Consider the following 6,206-nt stretch of genomic DNA (forward strand, 5'->3'; position numbering starts at 1 on the left):
TCCAGGAAAAACTGTGTAAAGATCAAACAATACTGTACCGCAGTATATTTAATGCAATAATTAGATGCATATTATTACATTCATCTGTAATTTTCTTCTTCTTATCAAGTAAGGACTGAAGGGTAAATTGAACTAGTGCCCAAAGTGGAAATCAGACTAAAGGCTGGTGTACACTGAAAAATTACTTTGGCATTGATACATTTCTCAGGAGTATGAAAAATCCACACCCCTAAGAGACATAGTTAAATCTACCTAAGCCCTGCTGTAGACAGCACTAGGTAGATGGAAGAATTCTTCTGTCTTTGTGGATTACCTACAGTGAAGGAGAACTGCGACTGTAGTATTTCAAGTGTAGACATAGCCTGCATCTCTCCTCATTGTGCTCATCTGTCATTATGCTACTCCACTCTTTTTGTTGTTTTTAAAATGAAGGTGAATTTAGTGCAAGGGGAAGCTGGCTTGACAGTTTGAAGTTCTCAGTTTCAGGGTGGGACAGTAAAGAAGGGCAAAAGGATGAGTATTCATGGTCATTTAAGCTCCAGTTTTGCTAAGCATTTAAGAACAGGCCTAATTCTAAACATGAGTTGTCCTATTGATTTCAATGATGATATTCCCATGCTTAAAGTTAAGCACCTGCTTAAATGCTTTGCTGAATGAGGGCCTTAATTCTTGGCCCTCTGACTACTGTACAGCTGGATTTGGATTGGTGACTGGGTGTATGTCTACATGGGAATAAAAAACCCGCAGCTGGCCCGGGTCAGCTGACTTGGACTCACAGGGCTTCTGGGCTGAAAAATTGCTGTGTAGACATTTGGGCTCAGGCTGGAGCCCATGCTCTGGGACCCTGAGGCTCTGAGTCCAAGCATCTACACGGTAATGTTTAGGCCCTCAGCCCAAGTCCTGTGAGCCTGAGTGAGCTGACCCGGGCCAGCAAGGGCTGTGCTGGGGGCCTTTATCCCCATGTAGATGTACCCTGCGAGATTAAAGGCTCTACAGTGCATCCCAGTGCATCCATGCCCTGTCCTAGCAGACTCTTTGCACATTAAGGCTTAGGGAATGGGGTAGGAAATGCTAAAGATATTTTATTTCACTTATAAAATATTAGCAACCTTTTTGTGCCTATTCCTTTCATAGCCAATCTATCACTAAGCACTGACAAGCACAATATAATATTTACCATCACCTGCTCTAGCGACAGAAATTCCCACATTAAATATCATTCAGAATTGACTGACGCAAACTGCCTATACACAGCAGATAAGTGAGAGACCACCAAATTCTGATGTAAACTTTATCCAGCCTGAACCCACCTAATACGTTGATGCTGCTGTCATTAGAATACATACACTTCAATGGGAATCACAAGAAAATTTATCTGGCCCCACCTGGTGGGCTGTGGCTCTGCAATACCATATTGTGGAGGGTCAATCTTAGGGTACGTCGACACAGCAGTTAAACACCCATGGCTGGCCTGAGCCCAAACGACTACACAGCAATTTTTAGCCCTGCAGCCTGAGCCCCATGAGCCTGAGTCAGCTGACCTTTATTCCACTTTCGACATACCCTGAAAGGCTGAAGCTCAGGACTGTACCTAAGGCTCAGCTTGGGCTGTGGGCATTGTGGAAGCAATGACTAAGGTGCAACCAAAGAAGGTATTAAAATCCACTAGTAGAAAAGACACTGGGCCTGCTTCTGGACAGTTTTGCACCTTGTATATTCATTTACACCTTTGCAAAATTGATGTCAAATGCTGCTATTCTGATTTGGTAGTGTTTTACACCCACGTTGCACAGGGCTAAATAGCTATGGAAGGTGTGTGGCAGTGGAGAATCAGGCCCGTTATGATTAAGGTACAACAGACTATAAGTTCTCTGGAAAAGAAGAATAGAAGAAAAAAATCATACTGGTTGATGTGGCATCATGTGGTGCTGAGACATAGATTCATAGATATTAAGGTCAGAAGGGACCATTATGATCATCTGAGATTTTCTAAAACCCTATATTAGTATTGAAAAAGCAGGGAAGCAACCACACTGGAGGACTCAGACTCGCGGGGAAAGATAGTGGCACCAAGAAAATGAAGCCAGTCACAGTAATCATGGGAAATAAGATGAGCATTTATAAACGTAATGGGGGTGGGGGGGGGAGAGTACGTTCATTAGTGATTGAGGAGAGGGACGAAATGAGGGACAACCCAAAAATACAGTAAAGATATTTAGACAATTAGAATAGAGCCTATAAATACCTATTGCTAAGGAGCAGAGAGGGAAATACTAGGGAAATAGGAACATATATACATCAGTTAATCTGGATGTGCATCCCAAGGTATTATGGAAATTAATTGGCAATTGTTATTGTTAAATTATGGAAAAGGTACCAAGGAGGGAGGAGTTATTTAGTGTAGGACAGTGGGATACAAGGAAGGGGTAATGCACTGAACTGTAGAAAGGAAAAAAATAAGCCTGACTTTCAGGAAATACATCCTGATGCTGAGATACGTTAGACTGTGGAATAGTCTCCCAAGGAATGCCCCAACATTTGGAACTCTTAGGAGTAGCTTGGACAAAACATGGGAAGTAGGCTGGAACAATCCCGAATTGTCATGGGGCTGGACTGGATGATCTAATAGGGGCCATCTGTGTCTTATGTCTGTGGTTCTGTGCTGAGCCCCTGGAGGTGAGAGCATGCCATGTGTTATAGCATTGTCCGGGGAACAAATCTGGCCACCTGTCGGAGCAGCACTGAAAGGCTTTGGAGGGAGCTATGTCCATTTCTTTTCATTGAAGGGGTAAGATCACTGTGACACATGGCCTGGGAAGGAGGGGGGAGGTAAAAGGCAGCACCCTGTGGCACCACTCTCCACCGTCACCACCTCTAGCCAGAGAAGAAATCTGGGGAATTTGTGAATAGGAAAATACCAGAGAAGACCAGACTGGGTATAGGAAAGAGTCAGACAAAAATTGCTCCTGGAAGGCTCCAGGGACTGGTAATAGACTGCAGAGTCTTTCACCATCAGGTGAAAGTTTTTCTCCTTTTTGTTGCCAGCAGATGACAATTCAATGTCCTGTAAGGACACCATTGTGGACAGACACACACCACAAAACCTATCACAACTGGCATTAATTGGTACCCTTCCTGGTAATGTCACAAAGTCAGGAGGGAGAGTTGTCCAAGAGCAAAGAGAATACAGAGACTGAGTGGACTGGCAGCTGAGATAAGCCTGGAGAGGCACGGAGCAAGCTCAGAGGAGAAAGGCCTAATTCAGAGCTGTCGGTCTCAACATTTTCCTCTTCCACGCCTTCTCTGGGGCAGATTCTGTTCTCATTTATATCAGTGTAAATCCCAAGTACCGCCATTGACTTCAGATGAAGTTCAGAGTTAATACCTGATTTACATTAATGGAAGTGAGAGTAGAATTTGGCCCAGGGAAGGCTTGAGAAAGAAAAAGCTGAAACCAACAGCTCTCAATTATATTTTTCTCTTCAGAGCTTTCTATTGTTCCCTCTCCTTTATCAGAGCTTCTCTCCACTGTCATCTTCCTCTGTTCTAGGACGAGTCTGTAAACCGTGGAGTTACATTGTCACAACCAAGAACAGGTACTGGCCTTCTGTCTAGCTCTCTCTCTCTCTCTCTCTCTCTCTCGGAGTTAAACTAAGCCAAAGATAGCTTTCTTTCCCCCTTCCCCATGCAAATATCCCTTGTCTGCTGTATTCCAGAGAACATTCCTCAGGAAACACACCACCAATACATATGTTAAAATATCCTGTGAAACTTCTAAAGCAGCAAAGGAGATTATGGCACCAGAAAACAAAGGAACTGGGTGATTCCACGGTATTGGTGTGTGTATGGGGGTGTCTGCTTATATTTATGCTCACTTATGTCCAAAAAGTTTCTACTGCCATCTCCCCCTCTGTTGCCCACTTTTTGGGGAAGAATGTGAGAGCAAAATCTGATTCTTCAAATGCTAAGTCTTATGGAAAAGTCCTATAAAATGTAATAGGCTTGTGTACAAACTACTGTAAAAACCAATCACACATAATACAACATGAATAGCGTCTATAGGGTTGTTTTTAACCAATCTACATAATTCTGTAACAGGGACACACTCCCCCATTACATTCTGTATTATGGTTTCAAACAAAAATAACTCAAACTCTGCAAAGTTGATCAATTATTAAATTCTGTAGAACTTTTCCATTCAGGGAGCTTAAGAAAGTGTTCCATGCCTAGAAAACTGAACTGCTGGCACACATGATCACATTACATCAGGGTTGTAGCACTTTGGGCCAGATTCTGCTTGGCCCTTCTATGGGTGTATAGATGGAGGGGCAGGGAATTCTGGTCTTTGCACAGCTAGGTAAGTACTATATTAAGTAGAACTGCAGTTCCTGCATTCAGGAAGCTCAGAAACTGCTCCATTCCTATTTCTCTGGGAGCATAGGGTGGAGGATGGCTGGGAATATGGGGGAGTCATGACCATAACCTCCCGTTCACTTGTCTGGGAAGTGGGACTGGCTCACTCAAAGAAGTAGGTTGCAGCACCTAAACAGACGTCATAGCGGGAGTACGTCCCCTGTGTGCCTAAGGCACTGCAGGAACATTCTACATCTGTGAGACAGAACACACCCTAGTGCCCCATCTTGGTTCGCACCGACCTCCAACTGGCACTGTTCCTTAAAGGCACAGTTAGCCCTTTACTGGTATTTTCATTTAAATGGATACATGTGGATCAATAATACTTCAATTAAAGAGATCTAAATTTCAATAGCAATTTATTTTTTCAACACACACACTGGCGGATCTATCTTCCCATGCACACAATCCAGCCATAGGGCCAACTTCTGCTCTCCATCCCATCCGTGTAACACGACCCAAGTCAATGCATTGAAATCACTGGGATTACACAAGTATAACCAAAATATGACTAATAATTTCCCAGGGTAGATGTGCTAATGCACAGATGTGATTACTTAGGCAGTGTACATAGCTAGGTATTCTTACTGCACTCTTCACTGTGGTGTCTGAGCACCTAACCAAAAATCACTCTGTCTATCCTTGGTTCTCTCTAGTTTTCTCTCCCTTCCCAACAGTGTATCTCAAAGCCAGGTTTTTTTTAATTTGGGGGAAAGCCCTGAGGCAATAATGGGTTTTACATATCATCCTGGATGTGTCAAGACTGAAGGTGGTTCTCAGCTCTCATGGAAGAACTTTCCATACCCACAAGAACATTGTCTCCTATTGCAGGGGTACTCAATCTTTTTCTTTCTGAGGCCCCCCCCCAACATGCTATAAAAACTCCACAGCCCACCTGTGTCACAAAAACTGGTTTTCTGCATATACAAGCCAGGGCTGGCATACAGGGAAGCAAGCAAGGCAATTGCCGGGGCCCCCCAGGAAGTTACATTGCTCAGTCTTCGGCTTCTGCCCCAGATGGTGGGGCTCTGGGCCCTGGGCTTCAGCCCCATGCAATGGGGCTTTGGCCTTCTGCCCTGGGCCCCAGTGAGTCTATTGCTGGCCCTGCTTGGTGGACCCCCTGAAACCTGCTCATGGCCCCCCAGGGGGCCCCGGACCCCTCGTTGAGAACCACTGCTCTACTGGTACTAGTCTTACTGTTGCTTGACCATTCGAGTACCACTGATGATGACTGTTGATGTGGTAAGGCCTGAACTTTGATCAAGAGCTGGTCCCTGAGATAGTCCGGACATGAATCATCAAAAAGAAGCCTTTGAATTTGAGCCAGTATTTGGTGGCGAGCCACTGAAGCATCCAGAGTCTCACCCTAATGTGTTTGCATCTGTGGGCTGCTGCACGCTGAATAGGGTGACCAGATAGCAAGTGTGAAAAATCAGGACTCTTTTTTTCCGAAGGAGGAGGGTGGGTTGTGTATATACAACAAAGCCCCTAATATTGGGGAGGATCCGATAATAGTGGGCCATCTGGTCACTCTAATGCTGAACTAGCAAGAGCTTATCCAAACCCACTCATTTTATTGCATACACAGAGCTTTGCTGTTGTTGTGATGGAAGGTCACAAATGAGTAGTTCACCGTGGTGAGGACTGCTTCCATCAGGAGGAATCATAGCCTTGTGGTCAGCCATAGCTGGAAGGAGGGTTTATTAGCAACTGTAACTATTTGAGTTTTCAGTAGCAGCAAAGAAGACTCTTAGGCCAGAGTATCATATTGATGATTGGAGAAGAGTTTCTTA

The sequence above is a fragment of the Chelonia mydas genome, chromosome 1 (genome assembly GCF_015237465.2).
Source record: "Chelonia mydas isolate rCheMyd1 chromosome 1, rCheMyd1.pri.v2, whole genome shotgun sequence".
NCBI lineage: Eukaryota > Metazoa > Chordata > Testudines > Cheloniidae > Chelonia > Chelonia mydas.